At 38.9% G+C, this 22,208-nt stretch overlaps 1 protein-coding gene and 1 long non-coding RNA gene across 4 annotated transcripts in view; both read left to right on the top strand.

Moving 5' to 3' along the window:
• LOC131394410 (zinc finger protein 266-like) overlaps nucleotides 1-22,208 on the top strand; it is a 194,388-nt gene that overhangs the window by 82,341 nt on the left and 89,839 nt on the right. The window lies entirely within an intron of this gene.
• Nucleotides 709-22,199, top strand: LOC131394429 (uncharacterized). Its single transcript, XR_009216117.1, has 6 exons — nucleotides 709-735; nucleotides 10,525-10,607; nucleotides 11,215-11,340; nucleotides 12,263-12,342; nucleotides 19,161-19,243; nucleotides 19,945-22,199. It is a non-coding gene; the product is annotated as an uncharacterized LOC131394429 (long non-coding RNA).

Genomic DNA, 22,208 nt, shown 5'->3' with positions numbered 1-22,208 from the left:
TCCTTATATGGGAGTAGGTGAAGGTAAGAAAGAGAGTTGATAGATATTTAAGTGATAGAAAGACAAGGCATAGCAGTTAGCCATGTTGGAACGGACATGGGGGTAGGAGATGGGAAAAGCATTCTGTATTTGGTTGATTTCATTTCTAGAGTGAGAGAGGGGAGTACATCAAGGGTTACTCCCCGATTTGACAGTAGACACCTTTTATTTGGTTGGGGAAAATGCAGAGGGAGGAATCCAATCTTCCATGTATACCTGACGGGAAAAATAAGTCATATCCATTCAAATGATGTGAATCAACAGAAAATAGGAGGAAATATGAATGTGTTTTAATTTTGTGAATAGCATTCACTCAAGGAATTAATCAGAATCAGTAATTTTCCTGTGTTGTTATCAATCTTAGGAAATGTTTATGTTAATACACATATAATGGTTTTGTAGTCCACTTCAGATTCCTCTTCCTACCCGGATTAGGCCTTTGATTCCCTGACTGATTATCCGGAGAAACCTCTCCTGTTTGACTTTTTTATAGATACTGATGCAGCTAGGAGGCTACAATCACTCCACAGATAAAGGATCAGAAGACTCCACTGACAGTGCAGGTTGCCAAAAAGCACTAAGGCGCCATGTGGCTTGGTAATATCCATGTTACCCTCTCTGTTTGCCACTTGGGTGTCCCAGTGAGCTAGGTGTGCCATAGTGAAACAATTGATGAAGATTCTGAAGATAAAGTTGGTGAGGATGTGCAGATACTGTGATTCTGTGAATGTCTTTCCTGTTGGCCTGGAGCTCAGCTCATTGCTCAGGTCCAAAGGCCTGATTGAATGTATCCCCAAGTCTCCTCTTTACTCGTTTGTCTCCAGGGATCATTGTTCTTCTGAATTGTGTGTGAGTCTGCACGAAACCAGGAGACAGAAATCACACTTTGATTTAAACAAGAGAACTGTAATTTGAAGATGTAAGGAGAATTGTAACAGATATCCTAGAGTTGATGGAGAGTCCCTAAGGAAAGCCAAACTTGTAGGGGGGCCCTCTCCCCAGTGCTGGACTTCAGACCTTGTTGGAGAAGGTATCATGGCAGGCCATTGGATGGTGAAGAAGCTCGGTAGGTTGCCAGGACCAGAGGTAGTCAGCAGTCACTGGGAAGACAGTAAGCAACCCTCTGGATGCAGACAAGTCCTGAGTGGTGGGTAGATGGGGAGAGGGAATCTGGTGACACTGTCCTTGCAAGACCTAGAGCTCTAAGTGTCCATATAAGGAGGCCATGGGAAACAACTGACTGGTATGCAGAGAAGCCGAGGCTGGTGGGTGAGTGCACAGAAGAAGACAGTGTTCCTCCCACCCTCACATTCTTAGAGTAATTAAATATATTTCAGAAAACTTAGATACATTCTGTTATAAACAGTTATTTAGCTATAATCTAGGTACACATGAAGAGTGGTGTGAAGGATCTGTGTTGTCTGTTGATCACCAACCACTGGGTGCCTTCAGTGAGCCAGGCTCTGTGCACCTGTTTGCACTGGCAAACACTGCCATCCAAAACAGACATAATGCTGCCCATGAGATGCAAAAACCTCTCCAAAACAAGCTGATCCTAATGTCAGACAACAGTGTCAAAATGCAGTAGTACAGCTACAAAGGTCGCTATGATAAAAGATTCTGTTTCTCCAAAAATATAAAAATTTAAATGTATATCCACTCAATAATATTGTTGCAAATATATAAAGTTTTGCTTGACAGAAGTAGGAGGAGAAATAGATAAGTTCACAATTCTAATCGGAGAATTTTATATATTTTGCCCATATTGTTAAACTAAACAATAGAAGAAAAATTAATTGGTACGTACTGTGGAGGTACTAGGTGAACTGCCTAATGTACACATACAGAATAGTGTGTCTAGTAACTGAAGGAACTCAGAAATGGCTCGTCTGGGAGCAAGGGGGAAGGCATGGACTGGAAGGAGCAGGAATTCTTTGTAGGGGTGTTACCGCCCAACGTGAGGCCTTCTGCTCGCCTCAAGAAATGCCAGTAGCCAAGAGGCAAGGTGGTAGGAAAAAAAGGACTTTTATTACAGCTTACTAGCAAGAGGGAAGATGGCCAACTAATGTCTGAGAGAACCAACCTAAGGGGCACAAAGTCTTACAGCAGTTATATAGGCTGGTGGGTTATAGGGGAGGGGATTAGGAATGTTGACCTTCTGGTGTTACAGACTGGGAGTCGCCACACCAGATCTTTCAGTTTTCATTGATGATGGGTATTAGCATAGATTCTCTGTTTGGGGGTCATCACATTCCTAAGGAACTCAAAAGAACAAAGTTATTATCTTATCACAGCTGGGAGGTACATGCACAAGCAGGGGTCGTAAAATCTACAGAGCAGTTAGATCTGGAGGGTGCATATCCGGCTGGGTTAGTTAGTCAGAGGTTATTCAGAGTCACGGTAGGGTTTCTTTTCTACAACATGGCTTCCCTCATGTCAGCCTTGTCTTGAGCCTGTATCAGGGAGGTAACTTTTGTATCCTGTTTAGGCTTGTAAATATACAAGTATTTGCAAATGTCCAAACTCATCCAGTAAATGCTTAAGGTGTGTGTATTTAATTGTACATTATTATATCTCAAATTACAAAATGAGAAGAAAAGTAAAAGATTCTATGTAGGCACCACCCAACTAAACATATTTGTGGGCCTCTTGAGCCCAAGGACCCCCAGCTTGAGACCCGTGGTAGTAAGGACAGTTACGCTGTGAGGCTAGACACACGGTTTTTTGACCAAATGTGTTTCTGGGTTTTAGTCTTGTGAACTGTAGAATAAGGACTGTGAGGTTGTGAGGGTGGTATTGGTTCACGTATAATAAAGTGAGGAACGTTCAGTGGTTGTCATCATTCAGATGCCTTTTTGTAGATCAGCATTTGGCCTATTGGTCTGTGTCTGGTTTATTAAAGGTTATTTATTTATTTTTTAATAGAGGTCACATTGGCTTATAAGCTATAAGTTTCAGGTTTACATCATTATATTTTGACTTTTGTGTAGACTGCATCGTGTTCACCAAAAGTCTAGTTGCCATCCATCACCATACATATGCCCCGCTATTCCTTTTGCCCTTCCCCCCTGGTAACCACCGATCTGTTCTCTGTATGTATGTGTGTTTATCTTCCACATATAAGTGAGGTCATATGGTAATTATCTTTCTCCATCTGACTTATTTCGCTTAGCATACTACACTGAAGGTTCATCCACCCATTCGCAAATGGAAGATTTTGTCTTTTTTTATGACTGAGTAGTATTCCATTGTTTACATATATACAACACTTCTTTGTCCATTCATCCCTTGATGGGCACTTAGGTTGTGTCCAAGTCTTGGCTATTGTGTATGGTGCTGCAAGAACATAGGGGTACATATATCTTTTCAAATTAGTGTTTTCATGTTCTTTGGAGAAATACTCAGAAGTAGAGTAGCTGGATTATGTGGTATTTCTGTTTTTAATTTTTTGAGCAATCTCCATACTCTTTTCCATAGTGGCTGCTCCAATTTACATTCCCACCAGCAGTGTAGGAGGGTTCCTTTTTCTCCACATCCTCTCCAACACTGTTATATCCTGTCTTTTTAGTAATAGCTATTCTGAGGGGCATGAGGTGATATCTCATTGTAGTTTTGATTTGCATTTCCCTAATAATTAGTGATTTTGAACATCTTTTCATGTGCCTGTTGGCCATTTGTATATCTTCTTTGGAAAAATATCTCTTTATATCCTCTGCCCCTTTTTTGATTGGGTTGTTTGGTTTTTTGTTGTTTAGTTGTATTAGTTCTTTATATAAATTTTGGATAATAACCTGTTATTGGATATGTGATTTGCAAATATCTTCTCTGAATTTTAGGTTGTCTTTTTGTTTTGCTGATGGTTTTTTCCCCATGTAGAAGGTTTTTAGTTTGATGTAGTCCCATTTGTTTATTTTTTCTTTAGTTAACCTTGCCTGAGGAGACATGATATTCAAAGAGATACCGCTAAGACCAATGTCAAAGAGCGTACTGCCTGTTTTCTTTTAGGAGTTTTATGGTTTCAGGGCTTACATTTGTCTTTAATCTATTTTGCGTTCACTTTTGTGTATGGTGTAAGATAATGGTCTACTTTCATTGTTTTGCATGTGGCTGTCCAGTTGTCCCATCACCATTTTTTGAAGAGACATTTTTTGAAGACACCTTTTTTCATTGTATATAGTCTTGGCGCCTTTGTCAAAGATTAGCTGTCCCTGTGGACATATATCCCATATGTCCCTATGTGTGGGTTTATTTCTGGGCTCTCAGTTCTGTTCCATTTATCTCTGTGTCTGTTTTTCTGCTGGTCTATGCTGTTTTCACTACTGTAGCTTTGTAGTATGTTTTGCAATCAGGAGTGTGATACTTCCAACTTTGTTCTTTTTTCCCAGGATTGCTTTGGCGATTTGGGGTCTTTTGTTGTTCCATATAAATTTCAGGATTGTTTGTTCTGTTTCCCTGAAAACATCATTGTGATTGCATTGAATCTGTAGATTGGTTTAGGTAATGTGGACATTTTCACTATGTTAATTTTTCTAATTCCTGAGCGCAGAATATCTTTCCATTTCTTTATGTCTTCACTTTATTTCAAGAACGTCTTAATAGTTTTCAGTATACAGATTTTTACATCCTTGGTTAAATTACTCATAGGTATTTTATTCTTTTTGTTGCAGTTGTAACTGAGATTGTAGTCTCTATTTCTCTTCCTGTTTGGTGGGTGTTAGTGTATAGAAATGCAATTGATTTTTGTATGTTGATTTTGTACCCTGCAAATTTATACTATTCGTTAATTATTTCTAATAGTTTTTTGTACATTCTTTAGGATTTGCTACATATAGAATCATGTCATCTGCATAGTGTAAGTTTTTTTAAACATTTTTTTTTAATTTATTTTTCCCCCAAAGCCCCAGTAGATAGTTGTATGTCATGGTTGCACATCCTTCTAGCTGCTGTATGCGGGACACGGCCTCAGCATGGCCTGAGAAGCGGTGCATCGGTGCGTACCCGGGATCCGAACCCCGGCCGCCAGCATCGGAGTGCGCGCACTTAACCACTAAGCCACGGGGCTGGCCCTGCATAGTGTAAGTTTGACTTCTTTCCAATCTGCATCCCTTTTATTTCTTTTTCTTGCCTAATTGCTTTGGCTAGGACATTCAATACTATGTTGAATAAGAGTGACAAGAGTGGGCATCCTTGTCTTGTTCGTGTTTCTAGAGGAATAGCTTCGTTTTTCAGTGTCGAGTATGATGATGGCTGTGGGTTTGTTGTATATGGCCTTTATTATGTTGAGTTCCTTTCCTTCTATGCTCTTTTTATTGAGACTTTTTTTCATAAATGTAAGTTGAATCTTGTCAAATGCTTTCTGTGTCTATTGAGATGATCATGTGATATTTATTCTTTATTTTGTTAACGTGGTGTATCACATTGATTTGTAGATGTTGAACCATCCCTGCATCCTTGGAATAAATCCCACTTGATCGTGGCGTATGATCCTTTTAATGTATTCAGTTTGCTACTATTTTTGAGGATTTTTGCATCTATGTTCATCAGCAATATTGGCCTGTAATTTTCCTTTCTTTTGTCGATCTTGTCTGGTTTTGTTGTTAGGGTTATGTTGGCCTCGTAAAATGAGTTAGGAAGTGTCCCATCCTCTTTAATGTTTTGGAAGAGTTTGAGAAAGATAGGTATTAAGTCTTGTTTGAATGTTCAGTAGAATTCACCAGAGAAGCCATCCCATCCTGAACTTTAGTTTTTAGGAAGGTTTTTGGTTGCTGTTTCAATCTCTTTCCGTGTGATAGGTCTATTCAGATTCTCTATTTTTTTTTGATTCAGTTTTGGGAGGTTGTATGATTCTAAGGATATATCCTTTTCTTCTTGGTTATCCAATTTGTTGGCATATAGCTTTTCATAGTATTTTCTTATAATCCTTTGTATTTCTGTGGTATCTGTTGTAGCTTCTCTTTTTTCATTTCTGATTTTATTTATTTGAGTCTTCTCTCTTTTTTTCATAGTGAGTCTAGCAAAGGTTTTGTTAATTTTGTGTATGTTTTCAAAGAACCAGCTCTCTCAGTTTCATTGATACTTTTTATTCTCTTTTTAGTCTCTATTTCATTCATTTCCACTCTGATTTTTATTATTTCCTTCCTTCTGCTGATTTGGGCTTTGTTTATTCTTTTTCTAGTTTTCTTAGGTGTGGTGTTAGATCGTTAGAGATTTTTCTTGGTGCTTGAGGTAGGTCTGTATTGCTGTATACTTCCCTCTTAGTACCACTTTTGCTGCATCTCATAGGTTTTGGTATGTTGTGTTTTCATTTTCTTTTGTCTCCAGGTATTTTTTAATTTCTCCTTTGATTTCTTCATTGATTCAATAGTTGTTTGGTAGCATGTTGTTTAGTCTCCACATATTTGTGACTTTTGCATCTTTCTTCTAGTTGATTTCTAGTTTCATAGCATCGTGGTCGGAAAAGATGCTTGATATGATTTCCATCATCTTATATTTATTGAAGCTTGTGGTGTTGCCCAAGATATAGAGAAAGTTCTTTGTGCACTCAAGAAGAATGTGTATTCTGTTGCTTTTGGCCGGGATGTTCTATATATATGTATTAAGTCAATCTATTCTAGTTTTTCATTTAAGGTCAGTATTTCCTAGTTGACTCTGTCTGGCTGATCTATCCATTGATGTTAGTAGGATGTTAAAGTCTCCTACTTTTATTGTACTACTGTCCATTTCTCCCTTTAGGTCTGTTATTAGTTGCTTTATATACTTTGGTGCTCCTCTGTTACGTACATAGATATTTATAAAAGTCATGTCTTCTTAGTGGAATGTCCCCTTTATCATTATATATTATCTGGCTTTGTCTGTTAATCTTTTTTTGTTTGAAGTGTGTTTTTCCTAATATAAGTATGTCTATGCCTGGAGTACCACGTTCCATCCCTTCACTCTGAGCATCTGTCTGTCTTTAAGGCTGGGATTGGGTCTCTTTGAGGCAGCATATTGTTGGGTCTAGTTTTTTAATCCATCCGGCCACTATGTGTGTTTTGATTGGTAAATGTAGTTCATTTATATTTGGTGATTATTGATATATGAGGGCTGAATACTACCATTTTATCCTTTCTTTTCTTTTTTTTTTCCTATACTTCCATTGTTTCTTTCTCCTTGTGTTTCTTTCTGCCATTTCAGTTTGGTAGGTTTTAGTGATGTATTTCTCACTTTCCTCTTTTTTCGTTTTGTGAGTCTGCTCTGATTTTTTGTTTTGTTGTTACCATGAGGTTTGTAGCCATTTTTTGACTGATAGCATCTTATCTCCGTTTGCATATGCAGGTTCCCTCCTTTTCCTCTTCTCTTTCTCTGTTTTGGTTTTTTTTTCATGAGGAATACTGGCTCTGAGCTAACATCCATAGCCAATCATCTTTTTGCTGATGAGGATTAGCTCTGAGCCAACATCTGCACCCATCTTCCTCTATTTTGTATATGGGATGTCGCCATAGCATGGCTTGATGAGTGGTGCATCAGTCTGTGCCCGGGATTCAAAACTGTGAACCCCGGGCCGACGAAGCAGGGTGCCTAAACTTAACTACTACACCATCTGGCTGGCCCCTTCTCTTCTGTGTTTTTGTTGTCACAAGTTACCCCTTTTCGTATTGAGTTTGTTACAAAATTGAAGTCGTTATAGTTATTTTTAATGCTTTCTTTCCCTTTAGCCTGTATAATTTTTTTCTAACCTATTCTGATATTGAGTTGCGATTTTCTCATTCTTTCTTTGTATCACCTTGCTCAAAACTTTGTATACCTTGTCTTTTTGTTTCAGGTAGGAGGGCTCCATTGAACATTTGTTATAAGGCATGTCTAGTGGCAGTGAACTCCCTCAGGTTTTCTTTGTCCAAGATGGCATTTATCTTTGCTTCTTATGTGAAGGATAACTTTGCTGGGTTTTCTTAGCTGACAGTTTTTATATTTCAATATTTTGGATATTATCATTTCACTCTCTCCCAACCAGTAGAGTTTCTCTTGAGAAACCCACTGATGGCCTAATGGAGCTTCCTTTGTGAAGTTTTTTTCTCCTCCCTCTGGCTGCTGTTAATATTCTCTTTTTGTCATTGACTTGACAGTTTTACTACAAAATGCCTTGGAGAAGGTCTTTTTGCGTTGAGGTAATTAGGTGTTCTGTTAGCTTCATGTCTTTGTTTATCCATTTCCTTCCTCAGGTTTGGGAAGTTCTCAGCTATTATTTTGTTAAATACTTCTCTGCTCCTTTCTCCCTGTCTTCTCCTTTTGATATACCCATTATCCTTATGTTGTTTTTACTGAGTGTGTCAGATATTTCTCTTACAATTTCTTTATTTAAAAAAAAAATCTTAATTCTCTCTTCTCTTCCACCTGAAGAGATTTCTATTTTTGAGACTTCTTTGAAAATTTTGAGATTTCTATCTTCGAGCTCACTAATTCGCTCTTCCATATGATCTGCTCTATTTCCACTGCTTTCTACTTGATTCTTAATCTCATTTAATGTGTTTTTCAATTCTAGAATTTGTTTAGTTTTCTTTTAGTTTCAGTCTCCTGAAGTACTCCTTTTGTTCATTAATTTTATTGCTTTGCTCATTTAACTGTTTTTCTGAGTTTTCTTCTAACTCTGAATTGCTTCATGATGGCTACTTTGAGTTCCCTGTCAGTTAGATTGCAGTCTTCTGTGACGTCAAGTTTGCTTTATGGAGAACTGTCATTTTCTTTATATGCCTCTGGGTTGCTGTAGTTCTTCACTGTGCTTGATGAGTTGTTCCTCTGCTGGTGCATTTGGGAGTAACGGACACTTTTCTTATTTGGGTAAGGCTTGGTTTGTTTTGATTCTGAGCTGCTTCTGGTTGTATTTGAGAGCCTGAGCTTTCCACCCTCCACCATCTTTGCCGGAGGAGTCATCAGTGCCGTTGTTGTGCTGCTTGTTTCTACGAGGTTGCTGGGATCTTTTTGGTTATGATATTGCTATAGTTGCAGTTGTTGACCCCGAGGTCACCAGGCCCTGAACACATCTGCTTCTGGAGTCACCTGTGTCATGGGTTACCCCACTGTCGGTAGGAACTAGGGGAGAGTAGAGCAGGAACTGGTGTCTACACCTGTGCCACATCTTGGATTGTTGAGTGTGCAGGAGGTGCTGCTACAGGTGGGAGGGATGAAGTTGGGGGCTCCTCTACAGCTGAAGGTGACGGGTTGCGGGCCTTGTTTTCACTATTGTCTGACTCTCCGCAGCCTCTCCACAGGCCCATGCAGTGCTGCCACATGTGCCCCATCTGCTGCTGCTCCTTTTTATCCCATTTTCTGGTTTAGGAACCAACAGAATTTATGTCTTTCTGTGTGTGTTTGGGGATGGGTTGCCCTCTTTATTCTCTCACCTGGTTGATTGTTTTCCTATATCAGTTATGAATTGGTTTATCAATTATTACTTTATTGTCTATATTGTCCACTAGGAATGAGGGATCTTTAATGCCTAGGACATTTTCTGTGTATATTACTGCTCTCAACTGAGTGCTTAGTACAGGGAACTAAATTCTTCATTATTTACTGAAAGGATAAAAGAATAAGGCTGCGATAAGAACTTAAAAGAAGGTCCAGAGCTTCAGAATTTTCCAGCATCCATCAAGGGAAGCTCAAGAGTGTTGAATGAATAAAATATTTCCTTTTTCTTCCCTTCATATGCCCAGGAGCAATCTCAACCAGTGTCATCCAGAAGAATGTGTAGATCATGTATATAATGAGAATATTTAGTTAAACATGTAGAGAATATTAAAAAATTGAGATGTTTTACATCATTTTGTACATTCAAAGTGTTCTAAAATCACTCACAAAATTATCAGATATATTTGATTTGTTTGGATTATACAAAATTTAGAGTTGAAAGAGTAGATTCAGATATTCAAGTTGTTCCAAATATATAAGTGAGCTATAAGCTCCTAGTGAGACATCTGGTACAGATGGTCCTCAGTAAATGGCAACTGATGTTACTGAGACTCTTGTTATACAGCATACTGTTTTAGTAGCTTTTAGTTTTATTCTTTGACAATATAGGATCCTTTGGTCTGGACCTGAGCAGTCATGCTGCTGGTTTATCTAAGAGGAGCTGAAGTGGGCCAGTGAATGCTGTTCTCTAAGTCAGCTTCCTGGTATACATGCATTGGGTTGAGTGGCTGCATAATTGCATTCATCAGTGTTATGTCCTTGACAAATGAAGAGTCACATTCCTCAGGGCTTAAGTTTCCTTCTCTGTAAAATGAAACCATTATGCTTTCCCAGATGGGAGACATGGCTCACAATCCCCTTTTGTGTCTCCAGGTGAGACAGGACTCCTCTGGCATTTCATGGGAATAGGGTGTATTTGTGTGAGATTTCTTGAGTGTGCTGGGATATTTGGGAATTTCAAGCTAGAATGCAATGACTTCCAGGCCTGTGAATGTGGGAATTATGTTCATCTGTGGGTCTTCGTGCCTCTTTCTTTTCTCCTAGGTCTTATTTCTAAAGACCCTTTCTGCCTTCCTGAGGAAGATATAGAAAGGATGGTGACTGACTGTTTGACCAGTTGTTCTCAGGTAATTAGAAGATGTATCCTTCTACAAAAAGACATATTGCATCCACCAGTTAAACACATTTCCTTCTAGGTAGGCCTGTCTCCAGAGTTTTTTAAAGAAATCAAGCCACTCAAGGACTGAGTCCTTGTTGAATTCCCTCCCAAAAGTGGAGCCTCTCATTTTGGTTCCTGTGAATAATCTCAGTATTTCAATAATTACTCTCTAATATTGTCTCTTGTGATAGCAACTGCGTGTTTTTTATCTTGCTGCGTGCTCTGACATGGTAATGAAGATGAAACTGTGCGTTTGTCAAAGAATTTCTTTCATCAGCTTTTATAAGTGTTTGCTTAGAACTGTGCTGCAAGGGGGAAATAAGATGAGAAGAGCTTTTATTCTAGATCTGGTAAGATAATTTCATGTGTTAGAGGTTCCATTAAAGCCATAACTGGAGGATACCAACTGTGAGTGAATGTAGATAGAAAGCAGAGTACGGAAGACCATTGCACCTTGGAGGAGATGTTGAGAGACCTTGAAACCATTTTTCGTCCTTGGGTCTACCATCTTCATTCCCCAGAAACACTGGTGGAGATGTTACTTTACTGAAGCCACCTTGTGTGTGATAATTTAGGACTTAGCTACCTTCGCTGATGTGGCTGTGAACTTCACCTGAGAGGAGCAGACTTTACTGGACCCAACTCAGAAAATGTGTCCAGAGATGTGATGCTGGAGAACTACAAGAACCTGACCACAGTAGGTAAGGCTGCCCTCATTCCTGTAGCCCCTTATGCAACAGATACATAGGATGTATTTACTATGTACCAGTATTGGTGATATGAAATCTGCATATTGTGGAAAGTAACAGACATGAGTCTACACTAATGGGTTTTAATCCAGTGTGGTTTCTGTAAAAATATGGTTCTAGGACTAACATCAACCCCATCACTGTGTTAGAAATCTGCATTTTCTGACTCCGTCTTTGACATAGTGAATGAAACTCTGGCATTGGACCCAGACATCTGTGTTTTAACGAAAGAATTGGACGTGATTCTGATGGACAAAAAAGTTTGACAGCCAATGGTGTGGTGGTTTCTTCATGAGAATGAACATCTCTGTTTTGCACTTACTTTACTTGCTATTGAATAAAAGTCTTAATGCTTTGTAATGTGTATATATACATCTGAACATAGGTTTCAGCGGCCAGAGATAACCAGTTTCTTTGATGCACAGAAAGAGGGGATATTTGCATTATTATCTGTTTTGAAGTAGTTTTACTGCATTCATTAGAAGTATAGGAGCTGATTCATGGGAATGTTTGTCATCTTTTTTTTTTTTTTTTGAGGAAGATCAGCCATGGGCTAACATCCATGCTAGTCCTCCTCTTTTTGCTGAGGAAGACCGACTCTGAGCTAACATCCATTGCCAATCCTCCTCCTTTTTCCCCCCCCCCAAAGTCCCAGTAGATAGTTGTATGTCATAGTTGCACATCCTTCTAGTTGCCGTATGTGGGACGCGGCCTCAGCGTGGCCGGAGAAGCGGTGCGTCGGTGCGCGCCCGGGATCCGAACCCGGGCCGCCAGTAGCGGAGCACACGAACTTAACCGCTAAGCCACGGGGCCGGCCCTGTTTGTCATCTTTTGCATGGGCCTTTTCCATTAATATATCTTTTCCTGTGAACAGGGTATCCGTTGTCCAAACCCAGTCTGATCTCCTGGTTGGAAGAAGAGTTGAGGACAGTGGAGAGAGAAGAGTCTTCCAAGGTGAGTGATTGTGAAGAACTTCCCTGGTCAATGAAAATTTCACTATGTTTGGAATGACAATGAGGAAACTATCATTTGTTTTCTATCAAAAGGCTGAGGTCATTGGTCTCTGATGCTTTAGGATTTCATCAGCTTCTCATATGTTCTTACTTTACATTTACTCAAAATCTGTGATCTCACAAAATGACTAGTTCTGTTTCCTTTTTAACTTAATCATTTAGTATATGTTCTTTGTCCAGAACTTTCCTACTTCTTTCCCTGATAATGTTCTGTCTCTTTTCATATTTAATTTTCGTAGAATCGCTTTAATCAACTACTGAATTGTTTGTTTTTATTTTATTGAGGTCTTAATAGTTTATAACATTGTTAAATTTCAGTTGTACATTATTATTTGTCAGTCATTGTATACATATATGCCCCTTTACCCCGTTATTCCCACCCCCCAACCCTCTTGCCCTCTGGTAACCACTAACTGGTCTCTTTGTCCATGAGTTTATATTCCACATATGAATGAAATCATCCAGTGTTTGTCTTTCTCTGTCTGGCTTATTTCACTTAACATAATAACCTCAAGGTCCATCCATGTTGTTGCAAATGGGACGATTTAGTCTTTTCTGTGGCTGAGTAGTATTCTGTTGTAAATATATACTACATCTTCTTTATCCATTCTTCAGTCACTGGGCACTAGGGTTGCTTCCATGTGTGGCTACTGTGAATAATGCTGCAATAAACATAGGGATGTATAGTTCTCTTTGAATTGTTGATTTCAAGTTCTTTTGATAAATACCCAGTGGTGGGATAACTGAGTTGTATGCTCTTTCTATTTTTAATTTTTTGAGAAATCTCCATACTGTTTTCCGTAGTGGCCGCACCAGTTTGCATTCCCACCTGCAGTGTATGAAGGTTCCCTTTTCTCCACATCCTCTCCAACATTTGTTATTTTTTGTCTTGGTAATTATAGCCGTTCTAACGGGTATAAGGTGATATCTCATTGCACTTTAGATTTGCATTTCCCTAATTAATAGTGATGTTTAACATCTTTTCATGTACCTGTTGGCTTTCTGTATATCTTCTTTGGGAAAATGTCTGTGTTTATCCTCTGCCCATTTTTTGATTGACTGTTTTTTTGTTGTTGAGTTGTGTTGAGTTCTTTTATATATTTTGAAGTTTAATCCCATGTTGGATATATGATTTGCAAATATTTTCTCCCAGGTGGTGGGTTGTCTTTTCATTTTGTTCCTGGTTTCCTTTGCCTTGCAGAAGCTTTTTAGTCTGTAGTCCCATTTGTTTAATTTTTCTTTTGTTTCCGTTGCCTGAGTAGACATGGTATTCGTAAGACTGAGGTCAAAGAGTGTATTGCCTATATTTTCTTTTAGGAGTTTTGTGGTTTCACGTTTTGCCTTCAAGTCTTTAATCCATTTTGAGTTAATTTTTGTGGATGGTGAAAGATAATAGTCTACTTTCATTCTTTTGCATGTGGCTCTCCAGTTTTCCCAACACCATTCATTGAAGAAACTTTCCTTTCTCCATTGTATGTTCTTGGCTCCTTTGTCAAATATTAGCTGTCCATAGATGTGTGGGTTTATTTATGGGCTTTAAATTCTGCTCCATTGATCTGTGTGTCTGTTTTTGTACCGGTACGATGCTGTTTTGATTAGTATAGCTTAGTAGTACGTTTTTAAGTCAGGGATTGTGATGCCTCTAGCTTTGTTCTTTCTTCTCAGGATTGCTTTAGCTGTTTGGGGTCTTTTGTCACCCCATATGAATTTTAATATTCTTTGCTCTGTTTCCATGAAGAATATGATTGAAATTCTGATTGGGATTGCATTGAATGTGTAGACTGCTTAAGGTAATATGGCCATTTTAACTATGTTCATTTTTCCACTCCATGTGCATGGAATATCTTTCCATTTCTTTATGTCATCATCAGTTTCTTTCAATAATGTCTTATAGTTTTCATTGTCTAGGTATTTCACCTCCTTGATTAAATTTATTCCTAGGTATTTTATTCTCTTTGTTGCGATTGTAAATGGGATTGTCTTCTTGAGTTCTCTTTCTGTTAGTTCGTTATTAGAGGATAGGAACGCAACTGATTTTTGTAAGCTGATTTTGTACTTTGCAACTTTGCTGTATTTGTTGATTATTTCAAATAGTTTTCTGATAGACTCTTTACGGTTTTCTCTGCAAACAGCGAGAGTTTCACTTCTTCATTACCAATTTGGATACCTTTTATTTCTTTTTCTTGCCTAATTGCTCTGGCCAGAAACTCTAGTACAGTGTCAAATAAGTGGCAAGAGTAGGCACTTTTGTCTTGTTCCTGTTCTTGGAGGAATGGCCTTCAGGTTTTCCCTGTTAAGTATGATGTTGGCTGTGGGTTTGTCATATATGGCCTGTATTATGTTGAGGTACTTTTCTTCTATACCCATTTAATGAGACTTTTATCATAAACGCATGTCAGATCTTATTGCATGCTTTTTCTGCATCTATTGAGATGACCGTGTGGTTTTTATTCCTCATTTTGTTAATGTGGTGTATCACATTGATTGATTTGTGGATGTTGAATCATCCCTGAGTCCCTAGTATAAATCTCACTTGATCATGGTGTATAATCTTTTTCATGTATTGCTGTATTCAGTTTGCCAGATTTTTTTTTTTTTTTTTTTTTGTGAGGAACATCAGCCCTGAGCTAACATCCATGCTAATCCTCCTCGTTTTGCTGAGGAAGACCAGCTCAGAGCTAACATCTATTGCCAATCCTCCTCCTTTTTTTTTTTTTTCCCCAAAGCCCCAGTAGATAGTTGTATGTCATAGTTGCACACCCTTCTAGTTGCTCTATGTGGGACGTGGCCTCAGCATGGCCAGAGAAGCGGTGTGTTGGTGCGCGCCAAGGATCCGAACCCGGGCTGCCAGTAGCGGAGCGCATGCACTTAACCACTAAGCCACGGGGCTTGCCCCAGTTTGCCAATATTTTGTTGAGGTTTTTTACACCTATGTTCATTAGCAATATTGGCCTGCAGTTTTTCTTCTTTGTGTTGTCCTTGTTTGTTCATTAGCGATATTGGCCTGCAGTTTTCCTTCTTTGTGTTGTCCTTGTTTGGCTTTGGGATCAGGGTGATGTTGGCCTCTTGAAATGTATCAGGAGATGTTCCATCCTTTTCATTTTTTTATAGTATTTTGAAAAGGATAGGTACTAAATCTCCTTTGAATGTTTGATTGAATTCTCCAGAGAAGCCATGTGGTCCTGGAATTTTATTTTTTGGGATTTTTTTGATTACTGTTTCATTCTTTTGGGATTGGTCTATTCAGATTCTCTATTTCTTCTTTGTTCGGTTTTGGGAGGTTGTATGAGTCTAAGAATTTATCCATTTCTTCTAGTTTGTCCAATTTGTTGGCATATAATTTTTCATAGTATTCTCTTATAATCCTTTGTATTTCTGTAGTATCCATTGTAATTTCTCATATTCCATTTCTAATTTTATTTATTTGAGCCTTCTCTCTTTTTTTCTTAGTGAGTTTGGCTAAGGGTTTGTCAATTTTATTTATCTTTGCAAAGAATCATCTCTTAGTTTCATTGATCCTTTCTACTGTTTTTTTTTGTTTCAATTTCATTTATTTTCTAATTTTATTATTTCCCTCCTGCTCACTTTGGGCTTTATTCTTCTTTTTGTAGTTCTTTTAGTTGTAGTTTAAGATGGCTTATTTGAGATTTTTCTTGTTTTTTAAGGTGGGCTTGTATTCCTAGAATTTCCCTCGTAGGACCACTTTTGCTGCGTCCCATATGAGTTGGTATGGTGTATTTTCATTTTCATTTGTCTCCAGATATTTTTTAATTTCTCCTTTAATTTCTTCAATGATCCATTTGTTATTCAGTAGCATGTTGTTTAGTTTCCACATTTGTCCCTTTCCCAGCTTTTTTCTTTTAGTTGATTTCTAGTTTCATAGAATTACGGTCGGAAAAGATGCTTGATATGATTTCAGTCTTCTAAAATTTATCAAGGCCTGCCGTGTTTCTCAGCATATGGTCTATCTTTGAGAGTGTTCCATGTACATTTGACAAAAATGTGTATTCTGCGGTTTTTGGGTGGAGTGTATATCTGTTAAGTCCATCTAGTCTAGTTTTTCGTTTAGTTCCACTATATCCTTGTTGATTTTCTATCTGGATGATCTATCCATTGATGTAAGTGGGGTGTTAAGACCTCCTACTATTATTGTGTTGTTAATATCTCCTTTTAAGTTTGTTAATAGTTGCTTTATGTACTTTGGTGCTCCTGTGTTAGGTGCATATATATTTATAAGTGTTATGTCCTCTTGCTGGAGTGTCTCCCTTTTATCATTATATACTGCCTCTCTTTGTTTCTCATTGTCCTTTTTACCTTGAAGTCTACTTTGTCTGATATAAGTATGTCAACACTTGTTTTTTGTTGTTTGCCTTTAGCTTAGAGTATTGTTTTCCATCCCTTCACTCTAGACCTGTGCTTTTCTTTAGAACTGAGATGTGTTTCCTGGAGGCAGTATATTGTTGGGTCTTATTTTTTAATCCATCCAGCCATTCTGTGTCTTTTGATTGGGGAAGTCAATCTATTTACATTTAGAGTGATTATTAATATATGAGGGCTTAATCCTTCCATTTTATCACTTGTTTTCCGGTTGTTCTGTATTTCCATTCTTCCTTGTCCCATGTATTTCAGATTGCCTATTCAGTTTGGTGCCTCTCTATGATGGTTTTCTCTGTTTTCTATTTATCATTTGTGTCTCTGTTCTGACTTTTTGTTTAGTGGTTACTGTGGGGTTTGTATAAAAGACTTCATAGGTGAGATAGTCCATTTTCTGATAGCTTCTCATGTCCTTAGTCTAAGCGGGTTCCATCCCTTTCCTCTTCCTCGTTTACGTTATTGTTGTCACAATTTATTTTGTTTTGTGTTGTGAGTTTGTGATTAAAATGAAGTAATTAGTTATTTTTGATGCTTTTCTTCCCTTAATCTTTAATGTTAGAATTGTTTGCTAACCTGTTCTGATAGAGGGCTGCAATTTTCTGCTTTTGTGTCTCTCCTTGCTCAAGGCTTTGTAAACTCTTTTTCTTTTTTCAGGTATGAGGGCCTTGTTGATCATTTCTTGTAGGTGGGGTTTTGTGGCCATGAACTCCCTCAGCTTTTGTTTATCAGGGAAAGTTTTTATTTCTCCCTTGTATCTGAAGGGTAGTTTTGCTGGATAGAGTATTCCCAGCTGAAAATTTTTGTCTTTCAATATTTTGAATGTATCATTCCACTGTCTCCTAGCCTGTAAGGTTTCTGCTGAGAAATCTGCTGAAAGCCTGATAGGGGTTCCTTGTAGGTTTTCTTCTGTGTTACTGGCCTTAATATTTTTTCTTTGTCATTGACTTTTCCAGTTTCATGGCTATATGCCTTGGAGAAGCTTTTTACACCGATGTAATTAGGAGTTCTGTTAACTTCATTTACATGTAATTCCAGCTCCTTGCCCAGGTTTGGAAAGTTCTCAGCTATTATTTCTTTGAACATGCTCTCTGCTCCTTTCTCCCTCTGCAATACCTGTAATCCTTATGTTGCTTTGCCTAATTGAGCCAGATACTTCTCAGAGAATTTCTTCATTTCTTTTTAGTCTTAGTTCTTTCTCCTCCTCCACCTGAAGCATTTCTGTATTTCTGTTCTCTAAATTAGTAATTCTGTCCTCCATAATATCAGCTCCATTTTTTAAGGATTCTGGATTTTTTTGTGTGTCATTCATTGTGTTCTTCATCTCCAGTATTTCTTCATCTCCAGTATTTCTGAATTTCTCATTGAGTTTCTTTATGATAAGTATTTTGAATTCTTTGTCAATTAGATTGCAATTTCTGTGATTTCAGGGTTGGTTTCTGGATACTTGTCATTTTCCTGTGGGTCTGGAGTGTTAATATATTGCTTCATGCTGTTTGATGGGGGTGGACCTTTGCTGTGGCATAGTAGTAGCACCTGGTTGCCGATTCCACCTGCCACCACTTAGGGGGGCAGGGGCTGTGTTTTCAGAGCCTGCCACAACCCCTGGCAGTTAAGTCTGTCTGTTGGAAGCTACGCCTAAAGGGTTCTCTGCGTCTGATTGCCACTGCTTTCACACATGTAGGCACTGGTGCTCTGTCGGGGATCCCTTACCCTGGCTGACCAGCCAAGTTGATGCTCCAGGCGGGATCAGGGGTAAAGGAGTGCCGTCTTTCCCGCCCACACTCCCACTCTGTACTATCTACCTGGACTGCTTGGTTTGTTGAGGGTGTCCCTTTGGTTGCTTAGCCATTTTGGTGTGGAGCCTTCCTGTGGGGTGAGAGGCAAGTCTGAGAGCAAAAGCGTTCCTGTGGAGGGTTGCCTTTTCCCCACTCCTCTCAGAGTTATGCGCACACTGCTGGGCGAGGTCACATGTCCCAGATCACTGCTGATGGGGAGGGAGAAGAGATCCACTTACCTCCTTCCACTGCCTCCTGGGGTATCCAGAACCCCCACATTCAGACTTATGGCTGCATGGCTCTCTCAGACGTCTATTATGTTGTGTGGATGCACTCTGTTTAATGAATATCCTTTTCATTGTATCTTAGGGGGAGAGCCTAGGGGAATAGCTCACTCTGCCATGATGCTGATGTCACTCAACTACTGAATTTTTGACTGTACATCCTTATCATTCCTAAGCTTTTGACGTTGGCAAACTCCTAACTCTATCTTGCATTTTTTTTATTATGTTTAATTGGGAAATAGTACCAATGAGTCTTATTGTTTTAGCTCCTTTAACCTGCATTTCTTTTTACAAACGCCTACATTTGTTATTCTGTTTTATTTTAGAATGGGAAATGCAGTTTAAAACCAAAGACTCAGCAGTTCAGCATGATGGTTTTCGGGAAAAAACATACAATATGGTAGAAACGGTAAGTACAGTAAGTTTGAAAGGAGATTTTTTTTTTCCTGAGGAAGATTGGCCCCAAGCTGACATCTGTGCCAATCCTCCTCTATTTTGTATATGGGATGCTGCCACCGCATGGCTTAACAAGTGGTGTGTAGGTCCATACCCAGGATCTGAACCCACAAAGCCCAGGCCACCAAAGCAGAGCATATGAACTTAACCACTATGTCACTGGTCCAGTCCCAGGAGATATTTATTATTTTCCACCTTTCCACAGGAAAGGTGGGGATTTTCATTAGATAGGACATGAGCACAAATGGTATATATTTGAAATAGCTGGTATTTGCCTAAGAGAGAGCAATGTCTCTAGAGAGAAATCGTGAATATAGTGAATTTTGGAATATTTTAAACCTAGCTTCAAACTTATTGCTTCAGAATTCCGATAAGGGACTCATTCGCACTTATATATCTGGACATTGAGTTTTTAAAACAATTTCCTGAAATTGTACAGAAATCTTCTATGATTAGATTAGATGGCATATCATTCTGGCAGAAGGATTCCATCCTTCAAGTTGAAAGAAATGAACAGGGTAGAAACTGTATAAATGCAATGGAAATGATTAAAATCGTCATCACCTTCAAAATTATGTTTGTAGTTTGAGATGGGTAGGATCAATGAATGAGTCTGGTAAATCTTTGAATCATAATTTTTCCATTCATTAACAGGAAAGGATCCGCAATGAGTGGGAACTCTATGATTTCGAGCAATGTGGAAAAGTCATCAGTGAACATTCATGCCTTAAGATGCACAGGAGAACTCAGAATGGAGGGAACAGTGATGAGGATAATCAGCATGGGAAAAGTTTTTTTACTCTGCCCAAGAAAACCTCTACTGGAGAGAAACCTGCCATGTTTAATCAGGTGGGAAAAGCCATCAGCCCACCTCCAGATCTTGTGTACTGGAAAACCAGCATGCAAGAGAAAGCCTTTGAATGTAGCGTCAGTCGGAAAGCCCTTGTGAATCAGTCATACCTTCAGCACCCAATGAAAATTCACAATAGAGAAAAACTAGATGAATAGAAGGAATGTGGGAAATCTTTGATTCAGTCCACAAGCCTTGGTGTGCATGTAGAAACTAACACTGGTAACAGTCATTACGAATGTAAGGAATGTGGAAAATACTTTCAGCGGTCTTCATACCTTAATGCTCATGTTCAAATTCACACTGCAATAAAACCCTTCAAACTTAAGGAATGTGGGAAAGCCTTTATTCAGTTTTTTGAACTTACTGAATCTGCAAACACTCAATGTGGAGAGAAGCCTTTTAAATGTGACACATGTGGGGCCGGCCCCATGGCTTAGCAGTTAAGTGTGCGCTCCGCTGCTGGCGGCCTGGGTTCGGATCCCGGGTGCTCACCGACGCACCGCTTCTCTGGCCATGCTGAGGCTGTGTCCCACATACAGCAACTAGAAGGATGTGCAGCTATGACATACAACTATCTACTGGGGCTTTGGGGGGAAAAAAAAAGGAGGAGGATTGGCAATAGATGTTAGCTCAGAGCCAGTCTTCCTCAGCAAAAAGAGGAGCATTAGCACGGATGTTAGCTCAGGGCTGATCTTCCTCACAAAAAAACAAAATAAATAAATGTGACAGATTTTGGAAAGCCTTTGCTATTTCCTCAGATGTTACTAACCATTTTTGAACTCACGCTGGAAAGAAGCATTTTGAGTGTTATATGTGTGGGAAAGTGTTTACTGGTTCTTTGTCATTTATCAATCACAAGTGTACTCACACTGGAGAGAAACCCTGTGAATGTAACGAATGTGGAAAAGCCTACATTTTTCCACTTCCTTTCAGTATCATGAAAGAGCTCATCTCTAGAGAAATCCTATGAATGTAAGGAGTGTGGTTAAGCTCTCAGGAACCCTGATTCACTTCAAAGACATGATAGTATCACACTGCAGAGATGCTTTCCAAATGTAAGAAATGAGGGAGAGCCATCAGAATCTCCGCACCACCCAGTATATAAGTACAGTGAAGCCATCCTATTAAGAAGCTGGAAAGCCCTCCTTAGCTGTTTCCTCAGTGAAATATTTATATTTTTATATATGAGAGAACTTGTAGTGGGGAGAGATCTAACTGATGTAACATTTGTGGGAAAATTGTTCTGCTGGTGTTCACTTGTGATCTCGCTGTGGAGAAAAACTTTATGGATGTAAAAAGTGTAGAGTCATCAATATTTTCCATTAGATGGTTTCACATCCTTAATAAACATGATGTGGTTCACAGGAAAGAGAAACTAAATATAGGAAATATGGGAAGTACTACCCTGAGTGTGAACCTTAGGGTCTTCTGAGATGCATAATGTTCTGGGTGGTTCTATAGCTGCCAGGTCCCACAGTCTGTTCCGGCGTTCATTCGCCACAAAGATTTGGGTCGAGAAATGCTGTGAGGGCACATGCCCGGGGTCTTATCATCCACTGAGCTTCAAAAGTCTCCTAAGCAACCTTTGTGACTCATCTCCAGAAAGAAAAGAATTTCTGCTGTTGGAGTGACGTTGACTCAGCCCGCACATCTTCCCGTCCTCACGGATCTGGCAATTCTGGCCTATTCTGGGGAGCACTGGGTGAATGTTGGTTCTAGAGGGCATCTGTTTCCTTTTGTATGCAAAAAAATGTTTCATCTGGGAATTTGGTTGTCTTGGCGTGTCTTGGCGCATCCTTATTTTTGACTTATTACATTCAGGTAGAAAGATACTTACTTAGATGTCTATGATGTGCATATTTCTATGTATAAATATAATCATATGTAGAAAACAAGTGTTTCTACTAAAGAAAAACAAGAATACTCACCTATCTCCTCATCTGAACTTCCTATGCCTGTACATCTCCATAGAGCTTCAAAACAGGGTCCTCTGGGACAAAAGGATGGAGACTTTATTACACTGGTTCTAGAATAATTAAATTTACCATTCACAGAATGTTTGGAC

Source organism: Diceros bicornis, chromosome 30 (assembly GCF_020826845.1).
Source record: "Diceros bicornis minor isolate mBicDic1 chromosome 30, mDicBic1.mat.cur, whole genome shotgun sequence".
NCBI lineage: Eukaryota > Metazoa > Chordata > Mammalia > Perissodactyla > Rhinocerotidae > Diceros > Diceros bicornis.
Note: the sequence above shows the minus strand (reverse complement) of the source record. Positions and strands in the feature narration are given on the sequence as shown.